This window comes from Pelobates fuscus, chromosome 1 (assembly GCF_036172605.1).
Source record: "Pelobates fuscus isolate aPelFus1 chromosome 1, aPelFus1.pri, whole genome shotgun sequence".
Taxonomy (NCBI): domain Eukaryota; kingdom Metazoa; phylum Chordata; class Amphibia; order Anura; family Pelobatidae; genus Pelobates; species Pelobates fuscus.
In genome coordinates this window covers 414,629,821-414,645,062 of record NC_086317.1, presented here as the reverse complement: position 1 = coordinate 414,645,062, position 15,242 = coordinate 414,629,821, and positions in this window count along the sequence as shown.

Genomic DNA, 15,242 nt, shown 5'->3' with positions numbered 1-15,242 from the left:
TCCGGAGGAGAGTGTCAGGGTCTTACCTGAGTTGGGAGTCTGTAGCGCAGATATGTTGCTCACCCTTGCAGATAGCCACAGGCCGAGGTGGTCAGGTAAGAATTCACCTGGCCTGTGGGTCTGTGCACGGGGGCTGTGCAGGATGCAGTACCAAATATGCAGGACAGGCAAGGACAGAACCAGCAGGATAGTCGAGGGATAGCCGAGGTCAAAGGATGCCAGAGGTCAGGAACAACAAGGAGTAGCCGAAGTCAAGGGATGCCAGAGGTCAGAATAAACGTAGTCACAAGCCGAGGTCAAATAAACGAAGGAGATAAACTGGAACACTGGTACGATACAGCAACACTAGATCAAAGACTTGACACTGAGTACAGGGCGAGGCTGGGTTTAAATACCCTGCTGATGATAGATCAGAGTCAGGTGAGACACAGACAAGTCAAGGTGCAGCCCCCGGTGTAGTAGCCATGCCAGGATGAACAAGACCGGAATCAGTAGTCTCTGGTAAAGCTGCTGTGGCTCAGAGGCAGAGAGCAGGACTAGGATAGATAAGTTCCCCGGTTCAAGTCCCCTGTTGGGAATTCCAGGAGCGACCACGTCTGGCCGTCTGTCTCACAGGTGAGTACCCTGACAGTACCTCCCCCTTCAAAAACGACCTCTGGGCGTAAGTAGGCTCCTCATTGAAATAATCCGTCTCTCCAGAGTCACTCTCAGAATCCATCGAGTCCCCATAGTGAAAGTCCTCAGTATGGAATCCCTGATTAGCTCGGGACTTCCCAGTACCAGCTTCTGGTACGGCTGACGATCGGTCTAGATTCCGGGTAGGGGTGACAAAAACTTCCACAACTTCGGGAGGGACAGTGCTCGTAGCTAGCAGTGCTTTTTCGAACACTTCTAGGTCTTTTTTACAGACCGTAGTGCCATTAGAAGCAATGACACAATCCATAGGTAAATCCTTTTCAAGTGGGCAGGAAGTAGTGGTGGTACTACAGGAAGCAACTTTGGTAGTAGATGCAGACGACTCTGGAGCAGGGGGTATAGCATTTTCCATGGAAGCCAAGCCTGGACAGGAATAACGGCTCCCTTGTAGCTCTTTAGGCTGATAAGCGGTGTACACTGGACGAAGAATATTATTACCCAGTCGGAGAGCTGGAGGTCTAGGAGGGCGAACAGGACAAAGCGTGATGAAGTGTCCTCCTTCTCCACAGTAAAAACACAGACCATGGCTTCTCCTTCGGTCCCTCTCCCTAGGTGTGACTTTGCAGTGGACACGTCCAATTTGCATAGGTTCCTCAGGATCAAGTGGAACACAGGATACCTCTGGAGTTTTCCTGGGAACTGGATCATAAGAGGGCATCACTGGGGTGTGGTGATAGTACTCGGTTCCTTGGTAACGTAGACTCCGCGATTTTTTAGTAGGTGGAGCTGGCTTGGGCTTAGTGGTCCTGCACTGTGAGTCCAAAGCAATAATAAAGGATTCCCAGCTGACAAGGACAGGACTCTTCCTCTGCAACATTTGGTAAGACCAAACTTTAATGCGTCCAGACAACAGGTTGATAGCCGCTCTGACCCTGATGAAATCCGTGGCGTAAGTTCGAGGCTTTAAAGAAAACAATACCTCGCAATCCATCCTGAATGACTGAAAGGACGTGTAGTTACCATCAAATCTGTCGGGCATGATGACAAAGGGTTCCGGAGCTGGATGTACTGCGCCTTTAAGAGAAAAAATTTCCTGCTGCAACTCCGAAACAGTCTGGGCCAGGCTGGACACTTGCTGGAGTGAGGGTGAGCACATTTCTGCGGACTCCATATTGGTCAAGTCTTTTGTCAGGGTCTTACCTGAGTTGGGAGTCTGTAGCGCAGATATGTTGCTCACCCTTGCAGATAGCCACAGGCCGAGGTGGTCAGGTAAGAATTCACCTGGCCTGTGGGTCTGTGCACGGGGGCTGTGCAGGATGCAGTACCAAATATGCAGGACAGGCAAGGACAGAACCAGCAGGATAGTCGAGGGATAGCCGAGGTCAAAGGATGCCAGAGGTCAGGAACAACAAGGAGTAGCCGAAGTCAAGGGATGCCAGAGGTCAGAATAAACGTAGTCACAAGCCGAGGTCAAATAAACGAAGGAGATAAACTGGAACACTGGTACGATACAGCAACACTAGATCAAAGACTTGACACTGAGTACAGGGCGAGGCTGGGTTTAAATACCCTGCTGATGATAGATCAGAGTCAGGTGAGACACAGACAAGTCAAGGTGCAGCCCCCGGTGTAGTAGCCATGCCAGGATGAACAAGACCGGAATCAGTAGTCTCTGGTAAAGCTGCTGTGGCTCAGAGGCAGAGAGCAGGACTAGGATAGATAAGTTCCCCGGTTCAAGTCCCCTGTTGGGAATTCCAGGAGCGACCACGTCTGGCCGTCTGTCTCACAGGTGAGTACCCTGACAGTACCTCCCCCTTCAAAAACGACCTCTGGGCGTAAGTAGGCTCCTCATTGAAATAATCCGTCTCTCCAGAGTCACTCTCAGAATCCATCGAGTCCCCATAGTGAAAGTCCTCAGTATGGAATCCCTGATTAGCTCGGGACTTCCCAGTACCAGCTTCTGGTACGGCTGACGATCGGTCTAGATTCCGGGTAGGGGTGACAAAAACTTCCACAACTTCGGGAGGGACAGTGCTCGTAGCTAGCAGTGCTTTTTCGAACACTTCTAGGTCTTTTTTACAGACCGTAGTGCCATTAGAAGCAATGACACAATCCATAGGTAAATCCTTTTCAAGTGGGCAGGAAGTAGTGGTGGTACTACAGGAAGCAACTTTGGTAGTAGATGCAGACGACTCTGGAGCAGGGGGTATAGCATTTTCCATGGAAGCCAAGCCTGGACAGGAATAACGGCTCCCTTGTAGCTCTTTAGGCTGATAAGCGGTGTACACTGGACGAAGAATATTATTACCCAGTCGGAGAGCTGGAGGTCTAGGAGGGCGAACAGGACAAAGCGTGATGAAGTGTCCTCCTTCTCCACAGTAAAAACACAGACCATGGCTTCTCCTTCGGTCCCTCTCCCTAGGTGTGACTTTGCAGTGGACACGTCCAATTTGCATAGGTTCCTCAGGATCAAGTGGAACACAGGATACCTCTGGAGTTTTCCTGGGAACTGGATCATAAGAGGGCATCACTGGGGTGTGGTGATAGTACTCGGTTCCTTGGTAACGTAGACTCCGCGATTTTTTAGTAGGTGGAGCTGGCTTGGGCTTAGTGGTCCTGCACTGTGAGTCCAAAGCAATAATAAAGGATTCCCAGCTGACAAGGACAGGACTCTTCCTCTGCAACATTTGGTAAGACCAAACTTTAATGCGTCCAGACAACAGGTTGATAGCCGCTCTGACCCTGATGAAATCCGTGGCGTAAGTTCGAGGTCAAAGGATGCCAGAGGTCAGGAACAACAAGGAGTAGCCGAAGTCAAGGGATGCCAGAGGTCAGAATAAACGTAGTCACAAGCCGAGGTCAAATAAACGAAGGAGATAAACTGGAACACTGGTACGATACAGCAACACTAGATCAAAGACTTGACACTGAGTACAGGGCGAGGCTGGGTTTAAATACCCTGCTGATGATAGATCAGAGTCAGGTGAGACACAGACAAGTCAAGGTGCAGCCCCCGGTGTAGTAGCCATGCCAGGATGAACAAGACCGGAATCAGTAGTCTCTGGTAAAGCTGCTGTGGCTCAGAGGCAGAGAGCAGGACTAGGATAGATAAGTTCCCCGGTTCAAGTCCCCTGTTGGGAATTCCAGGAGCGACCACGTCTGGCCGTCTGTCTCACAGGTGAGTACCCTGACAGAGAGTGCCATAACGCTATTTGCGCTAATTGGGCCGCTAAGTAATAAAAATATAGATTCGGTAAACCTAAACCACCCCTCGTTTTGGCTCGATATAAGATATTTCGTGAGACTCTATGTTTCCTGTTCTGCCAAATAAATTTTCCAATAGCCTGTTGAATTGTGCCCAGATCAGAGTTAGCCTAACCGGAAGAGCTTGGAATAGGAACAGGATTCTAGGGAGCACATTCATTTTTACTGCATGGATCCTGCCGATCCAAGAGATCGGCTTATCCTGCCATTTTTCCATATCCGAAATTAGAGTGCGAAGTAAAGGCACATAGTTTTGCTGGTAGAGCCGGGCCGGATCCGCCGTCAGTCGAACCCCAAGGTATTTGATATGGTCTCTAGCAATATTGATCGTATAAGTCTCCTTTATATGAATCACATCTGAGTCAGGCATATTGAGAGGGAGAGCGCTCGATTTGGACAGGTTCACCCTATATCCGGCCAGATCGCTATAAGCGTCCAATACGGCCATTAAAGCTGCCATCGATGGTCTCGGGTCCGTCAAGGTCAACAGCACGTCATCGGCAAAACCGGATACAACGTATCGCTGTCCCCCGATCTGAATCCCTCGAATCTCCTGAGTATTACGCACTTTTTGCAAAAGGGGTTCCAGTGATAAAGCAAACAGTAAAGGTGACAAAGGACAGCCCTGCCTCGTTCCGTTGCCCAACCTGAAGGGCATAACTTTCGATCCCGCGATCCGGACCCGCGCCTGAATATCAGTATACATTGCCCTAATTGCTGATATAAAAGTGTCCGGGAGGCCAAAATGTCGGAGAACCTCGAAGAGATAAGGCCACTTAACTCTGTCAAAGGCCTTCTCCGCATCGAGTGATAAAAGCAACGTCGGGATCCCTTCGTCGGTCTGCCGCCATATGACATCGATGTTATGCCTAGTGTTCTCAAACAGTTGTCTACTAGGGATAAACCCCACCTGGTCTGGGTGAATTAGATGTTTTAAGAAAGGGTTCAGGCGAGTCGCCAGGATCTTCGCTAATATCTTTGAATCGTGATTTATTAATGAAATTGGGCGAAAGTTTTCCGGAATCGAATCGTCCCTGCCAGGCTTTGGCAAAAGGACCACGTCAGCCAGTGACATGTCTCTATCCGGCACACCCCCCTCCATGAGGTTGTTGAACAAGGTTTCCAAGTGGGGTGTAAGTTCCTCGCGAAAGACTTTATAATAGCTACCTTCAAAGCCATCCGGGCCCGGAGCTTTATTGCCTTTCAGGGAGGAAATCGCTGCGTCAATCTCCTCTGCTGTAATTCGTGATCCAAGGGCAGCGGAATCTTCCCCCCTCAACGTCGGCAATGATAGACGGGACAAAAAAGTCTTGGTATCATCAATTTCACGCTGACGTGTTGCGTCGTCATCCTTGGAATGATTGTATAAATTGGAGAAGTAATCCGTGAAGACCTTAGCTATATCGGTGGGATCTGTACAATACTTACCCGCGTTATCCTTTACCTTCAATATATGCGACTGGCCCTGCCTTGGACGGAGAGATCTGGCTAATAGCGTATCCATTTTGTTGGACTTTTCATAGTAAGTCCTCTTGGACCACACTATGGCTCTAGCTGTATCGTCAAGGAGTGCCTCGCGAACCGAGTTCCGTGCGTCCCGTACGCTCGCTAATGTGGTGGGTGTCGAGGCAGTCTTATGTTTCTCCTCAGCTTTTCCCAATGCCGCTAGGAGAGATGACAGCAATTGCGATTTGCGTTTCTTCCTCAGCGAGGCTTCGCGAATCAAAACGCCACGAATAACAGCTTTATGGGCAGCCCACACCGTAGCCGGACGGAGATCCGACCCTGTTTCCCTATTGAAATAGTCTATCAATTCCTTCCGAACTATCTCTACTATGGTCGGATCCTGCAGCAAAGAAGTATTTAACTTCCAGGACCATGGGGACGCTACACATAAGTTATCTAAGGTCAGAGTGACCTCAGCATGATCCGACCAAGTGATAGAGCCTATCGTAGATCCCGAGACTTTTGATGCTGAATGTGAGTTCACTAAAAACATATCGATTCTGGAGTAAGTATCGTGGGGGGCAGAATAGTAGGTATAATCGTGGTCAGTCGGATGATGCGCCCTCCAGATATCCAATAGGCCTGTTTGGAGAATAAAGGAACGGAGCATTTTGTCCTGTCCCCCTCTCCTATGAGACCTCGGTAGGCCACCGCTCCGGCTCCGATCTACAGCTGGACATGGGGTAGCGTTAAGATCCCCTCCCACTACTACCATGCCATGTGGTAAATCATTTACCAAGTGGGCCATATCATCCCAGAATTCAGCAGAGGGGTCATTGGGGGCATAGATGTTAAGAAAGTGAATCGCATGGGAGTACAAACTTCCCGACACAAGAATAAAGCGCCCTGATGGGTCCGCTGTCACCTTTCCCAGTCTAAATGGGCATCTATGGTGTATAAGCACAGCAACACCATTCCGTTTGTTCAAAGCCCTAGCCTCGTGCACGGTTCGAAATACATGATCTTTCAGAGCGAACTTCGCCGGTGCCGGTATATGTGTCTCCTGCAAGAATGCTATATCCGTGTTCGAGCGCTTAAGATCCCTAAACATAAGGCGGCGTTTGCTCGGTGCGTTAAGGCCCTTGACGTTCAGGGACAGTAACTTTAATGGCATTGCGTCAGATAAAGAGTCATGCTTGTCTCACGTGTCTGACCCACCCGGAGCCGACGTGCATTTTGTAGCGTAGAGAGTAAGTACCGCAAGCAGTAGCTCGATCTGTGCCAATCAGTTCCGTACTTTGCAATATATCTAAGTACGCCAACGTCTCCCTTCCAGGGACGTGGGAGAGGGATAATGGGAAAGGGGGAACAGGGAAGGGAAAGAATAGAGGAAGGAAAGGGAATAGGTAAAGAGAAGAAGAAGAAGAAGAAGAATAACAATTGTGAAAACTTTCGCCTGGGCTTACCTATAGCCAGGTCAATATGGGGTATGTGTTGAAGCGACTCCAGAGCACATAAAATGCTCCAGGGTAGCATGAACACAGACCAACTGTGATAGGCACTCCTAGGTGCCTACCTAAATCATATTGAGGACAAACATACAAAGCTAAACGGCTAGAACGAAACCGACCCCCCCCCCCACCCGAGCTAGGCGCTACCGGAGAAACTGTCATCTCCCCCACTACCGCATCGCTCGGGCAGATTCCCCCTCAGGGGCAAAAAACCCCTCCCCCTCGAAAGTGGACCCAGTCATGGTATAAACTCGGGCGCTGGGGGGAAAGCCCCCAGCTACGATCCCCCCCCGTAAAGCGGAACCTGCCCATCTGGGGGAACGAGAGTCAAATGAAGGACATATCTCCATTAAGCGGAATCCTCTCCCTAAGGAACGGAAAACTAGGAAGTCCGCACCGGGGCCCTCCCTCAGAACCATGGTGGTATAAACATATATTAGATCCTCTAAGCGAGAAGCGTGCGTGTAAGAGCCCCGGTCAGGGCATAAACATAAAATTTGCAGAAATATCATGGATAAACATGAAACAAATCCCAATCCCCCACGCCCCGGAGGGGGCTCCGGCCCCCCATGCATCCGATCCCAGTATATACCGACATACATAGTCAGCGTGCAGGCTGGGGGGGGGATATAGACAAGAACATCCCCCACCCCATCAGGCCAGCCGAGGCAGAAAAGCAGAGAGCATATACCCCATTTCCCGTGAGTGGATCGAGAGAGAAAGGGCGCTACACCCCACCACCCCCTTCAGAACGCCCCTAAGCACATATCCCTTAAATGGAGAAAATACACAGCAAATCTCATTGTATAGTTGAACTATAACCCCAAACATATTTATTACCGGGGCCGCCGCCCGCCGCCCGCCGCCCGTCTCCCGGTACAGTTGCAAAAACCCAATAGTCATTCGGGGGGGGGGGGGGGCCGAGACGAGATGGGACACTGCTGCAAGTCCTGTTGGGTCCACAAGGAGGAGAGGAAAAGCCTGCCCAGACCCATATTGATGGCCCATCGCCAGGTCGGGGAAGATTTACAGAGGAAGCAACAGTGAGGGGGCCCAGTCAGCGGACTCAAAAAACAAATTTCTTATCAATACAGTGAGAGGCTAAATCTGTTGTCATTCAGAAGCCTTTCTCCAATCAAGAGTTGAGACATTAAGCTAGTATAGATTGCCTGGAAGAAATCAGAGCGATGTCAAGTGTAGCAAACATCAGCATTAACAACAATATATATAAAAAAAAGAAACAACAAAGTGAAACTTATACATCCTTTTGTATATATTCTGTGAAAAAATGTATAGTGAGTTTAGTAAATGTAAAAAAAAAAATACAAACAAAAATAAGACGTTAGAATGCACTTGATCCCCCAGTCAGATATGTTAATCCATTTCCTTAGCCCTCATATATTAGAAACATATTAACAAATAAAATTATATTTAGGGAACTCCATGAGTAGATCATACTGTGTTAGAATTAATTCCCACCCGCCGGTGTGGGCCTCTAACTTTGGCCACTTTTTTCCCCAAGATGAGTTTCTTTGCTAATCTCTAATTTTCTAGTAATTTATGGTAACCTAGGAAAATATATGGAGTTTGTTAAATGTAGCAGATCATTGTATTGTCTGTAGGAAACTGTGTGTCATTATCATTGTTAAGAAATTCACAGATTTTACTATTAACATGATGTAAAGTCATGATTTTATTAACGACATGGAGGCAAGTATTATGCTGCACTCTCTCTTTATTTCCCTCAGCAGCAATGAAAAAATATAACATAAAACAGTATGGTAACAATAAATGGCATTAGAGGTATATCTTCCTAGTGACAGGAACAGCCAATCGGATTCCACTCTCCAGTATAATAGGTGGTGTCCAATAAACTACTACCTCTTTCTTGCGATCCCGAACAAAGACAACCATCCAACGGAAAAGGGAACACCAACAAAAGAGAATGCCAAGGTCAAAATCAAGCTGTAATAGAGAGGAGAAATATGGTAATATCCTAGTATAAAACTGGATGTATGCATAAGTCATATTACATGTCATCAAGTATAACTAGATTAAAGTAGATCGAAATAGTCTAAACTGAACTTAGACATTCATAAACAGGATAATCCCATACTCAAAGAATTAGCGTGAAGTCAACTTAGCCATATCCAATCAATCCTCAGGATGGGAGGGAGGGATAATACTCGCCTCTGTGTCGTTAATAAAATCATGACTTTATGTCATGTTAATAGTAAAATCTGGGAATTTTATTTAGATAAGGAGACTCCTATTATGCTGGTTTAAAGCTGGGAAACTACAATCCCCTTAAAGTGTTGGATAGGTCTTAAATAAAAATCAGGACCAGTCGGGCTCAAAATGTCCTCTAGGCGGAAATCAATCGAGGAGGCCTTAAAGGCCATCGCCCCTCAAACGAAATTAGGTGAAAATAGTGAAGTATCAATACCAGCTAGAGACAAAATCCATTTGACCCAACGAGCTAGGAGTAGACACTGGCAGATGCAGTTTCTGGAAGGCAATGAAGAGTTCGTGTTTCGATGGGTCCAGTAGTGAAGAGATGCGAAGTTCATATGTTCGTAGGCATGCGTTTGTCAGGGAAAGATGGATATAAAACTTTCTTCGAGGAAGTTTTATTTCTCCGAGATATATCGAAAAGTACACCTTTTGGAATATAGGAACGAGCAATAACATCAAGAGCTCTGACATCAGAAACCCTCTTGCATGATATTAAACAGAGGAGCATGACTAGTTTTGCTGACAGTTGCTTCAGGGACAGAGAGAAATTAGTCGGCTAGGATTCGAGAAAATTGAGGATGATAGAAACGCCCTATAATATTGAGTAACGTGGCAATAGAGGATGTGCAAATCTAATACCGCGTAGGGGTCTATACATCATAAGATGGCATCCGACTGCAGCTCCATCCACACCTTGGTGTCCAGCAGATATGTAAGAACAATGAAGGTTCACTGTGCGGTAGGCTTTACCATCATCAAATAGTAAGGTTAGGAAGTGGAGGATTGAGGTCAGAGGAGCCAATACAGGATCCAAATTTCGTTCCAGACACCAACCATCCTATCTGCTCCAAGTAGACTTATAAGCCTGTCTCGTGCCGGGTGCCCATGCACCCTCAACAAGACAGAGAGTTGATTCCGAAACTCCCTCGATTGACCAAAGTCCCCTAAAGTCAGCCACACCATGAGATGTAGAAGGCCCTGCAGAGCAAGGGGGATGGAACATTCCATCTGGATCCTGCAGGAGACAGACGAGGGATGGAAGGAGACAGGGTAAGTTGATAGCCATCTCCAGGAGAAGAGGAAACCATGGTTGGGACGTCCACAAGGGAGCCATAATCACCAGAGTTCCAGACTGGCGCCGTAGCTGCAGTAGGCAACAGGGAATCAATGCAAAGGGTGGAAATGCATAGTTCCTTGCAGACGACCAGTCTTGGGTGAAATCATCTGTTGCTAGTGCTGTAGGGTCCACTCTCCAACTGAAGAACCTGGGAAGTTGTGTATTCAAGTGGGAAGCAAAAAGGTCTTTGTCCTTTTTGCTTCCAGATGGGAATCGCTGGGGTCTCTGAGTAGAATCTACGATGAGACCCAAAAATTGTATGCGTTGTGTGGGCACCAGGATGGATTTTTCCCAGTTGATTAGGAAGCCTAGATTTTGCAACAAAGTCAGAGTCCAGTACAGATGGGTCTTGATGAGTTTAATAGATTGAGCCAGGATGAGAATGTTGTCAAAGTATATTATGAGACGTACTCCTCGACTCCATAACAGAGTGATCACGGCCTTCGAGTTTGGTGAAGCACCACGGGGCTGAAGACAGACCGAATGGGAGGCATGTGAACCTCCATTTCCTTCCTTGCCACATTAACTGCAGAAAGTCTTGGTGTTGTAGTGCAATCGGCACTGTGTAGATCTAACTTTGCCATCCAATCCAATGGTTGGAGAAGATCTTGTAAACAATGTATCCCTTCAATCTTGAAATGATTGTAGGTAACATAAGCGTTGAGTTGCCTCAAATTTATCACTGGGAGGACACCTGTCAGGGTTCTCACCTGTTAGACAGACAGCCAGACGTGGTCGCTCCTGGAGTTCCCAACAGGGGACTTATCAGTCCTAGTCCTGCTTTCTGCCTCTGAGCCACAGCAGCTTTACACAGAGACTACTGATTCCGGTCCTGTTCATCCTGGCATGGCTACTACAACGGGGGCTGCACCTTGACTTGGCTGTGTCTCACCTGACTCTGATCGGTTATCAGCAGGGTATTTAAACCCAGCCTCGCCCTGTGCTCAGTGTCAAGTCTTTGATCTAGTGTTGCTGTGTCGTACCAGTGTTCCAGTTTATCTGCTTCGTTTATTTGACCTCGGCTTGTGACTACGTTTATTCTGACCTCTGGCATCCCTTGACTTCGGCTACTCCTCGTTGTTCCTGACCTCTGGCATCCTTTGACCTCGGCTATCCCTCGACTATCCTGCTGGTTCTGTCCTTGCCTGTCCTGCGTATTTGGTACTGCATCCTGCACAGCCCCCGTGCACAGACCCACAGGCCAGGTGAATTCTTACCAGACCACCTCGGCCTGTGGCTATCTGCAAGGGTGAGCAACATATCTGCGCTACAGACTCCCAACTCAGGTAAGACCCTGACAAAAGACTTGACCAATATGGAGTCCGCAGAGATGTGCTCACCCTCACTCCAGCAAGTGTCCAGCCTGGCCCAGACTGTTTCGGAGCTGCAGCAAGAAATTTTATTTCTTAAAGGCGCAGTACATCCAGCCCCGGAACCAGCTTATCCGGAACCGTTTGTCATCATGCCCGACAGATTTGATGGTAGCTGCACGTCCTTTCAGTCATTCAAGATGGATTGCGAGGTGTTGTTTTCTTTAAAGCCTCGAACTTATGCCACAGAATTCATCAGGGTCAGAGCGGCTATCAACCTGTTGTCTGGACGCATCAAAGTTTGGGCTCACCAAATGTTGCAGACGAAGAGTCCTGTCCTTGTCAGCTGGGAATCCTTTATTACTGCTATGGACTCACAATGCAAGACCACTATGCCCAAGCCAGCTCCACCTACTAAAAAATCGCGGAGTCTACGTAACCAAGGAACCGAGTACCATCACTACACCCCAGTGATGCCTCCTTATGATCCAGTTCCCAGGAAAACTCCAGAGTTATCCTGTGTTCCACTTGACCCTGAGGAACCTATGCAATTGGGTCTTGTCCACTGCAAAGTGACACCTAGGGAGAGGGACCGAAGGAAGAGCCATGGTCTGTGTTATTACTGTGGTGAAAAAGGGCATTTCATCACGCTTTGTCCTGTTCGCCCTCCTAGACCTCCAGCTCTCCGACTGGGCACTAATTTCCTTTGTCCTGTGTACACCGCATACCAGCCTAAAAAGCTACATGGGAGCCGTTATTCTTGCCCATGCTTGGCTTCCATGGGAAAAACTACACCCCCTGCTCCAGAGCCGCCTGCATCTACTGCCGAAGTTACTTCCTGTGGTACCACCACTACTTCCTGCCCACCTGAAAAGGATTTACCTGTGGATTGTGCCATTGCTTCTAATGGCACTACGGTCCGTAAAGAAGACCTTTAAATGTTCGAAAAAGCATTGTTAGCTACGAACACTGCTCCTGCCGAAGTTGTGGAAGTGCTTGCCACCTGTACCCGGAACCTAAAAAACCTGGACAGTTCTTCAGCCGTACCAGAAGCTGGTACTGGGAAATCCCAAGCAATTAAGGGATTCCACACTGAGGATTTTGACGACTCACTGGATTCTGATAGTGACCCTGGAGAGGTGTATTATTACGAAGGAGAGCCTACTTACGCCCGGAGGTCGTTTTTAAAGGGGGGGGTACTGTCAGGGTTCTCACCTGTTAGACAGACAGCCAGACGTGGTCGCTCCTGGAGTTCCCAACAGGGGACTTGAACCGGGGAACTTATCAGTCCTAGTCCTGCTTTCTGCCTCTGAGCCACAGCAGCTTTACACAGAGACTACTGATTCCGGTCCTGTTCATCCTGGCATGGCTACTACAACGGGGGCTGCACCTTGACTTGGCTGTGTCTCACCTGACTCTGATCGGTCATCAGCAGGGTATTTAAACCCAGCCTCGCCCTGTGCTCAGTGTCAAGTCTTTGATCTAGTGTTGCTGTGTCGTACCAGTGTTCCAGTTTATCTGCTTCGTTTATTTGACCTCGGCTTGTGACTACGTTTATTCTGACCTCTGGCATCCCTTGACTTCGGCTACTCCTCGTTGTTCCTGACCTCTGGCATCCTTTGACCTCGGCTATCCCTCGACTATCCTGCTGGTTCTGTCCTTGCCTGTCCTGCGTATTTGGTACTGCATCCTGCACAGCCCCCGTGCACAGACCCACAGGCCAGGTGAATTCTTACCAGACCACCTCGGCCTGTGGCTATCTGCAAGGGTGAGCAACATATCTGCGCTACAGACTCCCAACTCAGGTAAGACCCTGACAACACCTCAGCCTTTTTTGGCAACCAGAAAGAGGTTGCTCACATAACCCGGTGTAAATATAGGGATTCCTAAGATGGCTTGTTTGCGCCTCAGATCCAATATTTCCTTGGTGATAAGGTCTGCATCTTGTCGGGAAAAAAAATCCCTTGGTGGGGAATATTGTATTGGCAGAGACACGAAATCTATGAAATACCCTTTCACAGTGTTTAGTATCCAAGTTTCCGACGAAATGAAAAACCATACATGGGAAAAATAAAGGAGTCTCCCCCACTACCCATAGGGAAGAATGAAGATTGAGAGGATTTACCATAAGGTCGTCGTCCTGAAGCGCCTCATGATCCATGAGCAACTGTGGGCCGCCCACGTTGTGGGAAGAAGGCCGGAGTATTGCGGTGTTCCAGGAAACTAGCCCGCCCTGTATAGGAGCCTCGGTGGTTTTGACAAAAACGAACTTCTGTTAACACGACACGACAGATGGCTCCTGGCTCTTCCGGCCCCACCGAAAACCCTAGGGCTAAACACTTTCCACATATTTGCTCTAGGTACGCCCCTGGTTTATTCACTAAACTCTGAATTACAGTGAAGAGACATTTAGGGAAACTATAGTGACAGGAAAGCAAACTTGTTAAACTGGCACTATAGCTTACCCCTCCGTCAAGCACACCCCCCTTGTGGTGCAGAAGGGGTTAAAAATCCATTTTGTCACTTACCTGGGTCCAGCACCAATGTCTTTTGTGCTGGCTTAGGTCCGCCTTCGCTCCTCAATGACCGCTCTTGTAGTGGTATTTCCATGACGCTAGGTTTTGCGTGACTCTGGATGTCCCCATGCATAGCCACTAGAGGAGTTAACCCTGAACGGTAATTATTACTATTATTATTGTTTCTTAAAAATTGCAAATATTACCTTTGCAATGTCATTTACACAATCTAACTAATACACACACTGTATCACTGGCATACACACTTACACACTCTAAAACATACACATTCTCACTGACCTACACATTGTCACTTGCACATGCTCACTGACATAAACACTCTCACCGACATACACATTGTCAGTTACACACTCTTACTAACACCACACACAGTGTCACTTGCACACTCTCACACACACAGTGTCACTTACACATACTCTCTAACACAGTGTCACTTGAACACTCTCCCTAACACACACACACCCAGAGTCACTTGCACACTCTCACTAACAGTGTCAGTTGCACACTCTCACTAATACACCCCCCCCCCCCCCGAGCAGTGGGTGGGGGCCCTAAATACTAATAAGGGGGGGACCTAATGTCCTCCCCCCTGGCCCCCACCCCTGAGCGGTGGGAGGAGGCCCTAAATTAGAATGGGGGGGGCAATATCCTCCCCCTGACCCCCACCCCTGAGCGGTGGGTGGGGGCCCTAAAACTAATTGGGGGGGCACTAATGTCCTCCCCCTGGCCCCCACCCCTGAGCAGTGGAAGGAGGCCCTAAATTAGAAAGGGGGGGCAATGTCCTCCCCCCTGGCCCCCACCCCTGAGCGGTAGGTGGGCGCCCTAAAAACTAATTAGGGGGGACTAATGTCCTCCCCCCTGGCCCCCACCCCTGAGCAGTGGGTGGGGGCCCTAAATACTAATTAGGGGGGGACCTAATGTCCTTTTCTGTCCCCCACTTTTGAGCAGTTGGTGGGGGCCCTAAAAACTAATTAGGGGGGACCTAATGTCATCCCCCCTGGCCCCCACCCCTGAGTGGTGGGTGGGGGCCCTAAATACTAATAAGGGGGGGACCTAATGTCCTCCCCCCTGGCCCCCACCCCTGAGCAGTGGGTGGGGGCCCTAAATACTAATTAGGGGGGGACCTAATGTCCTCCCCCCTGGCCCCCACCCCTGAGCGGTGGGTGGGGGCCCTAAATACTAATAA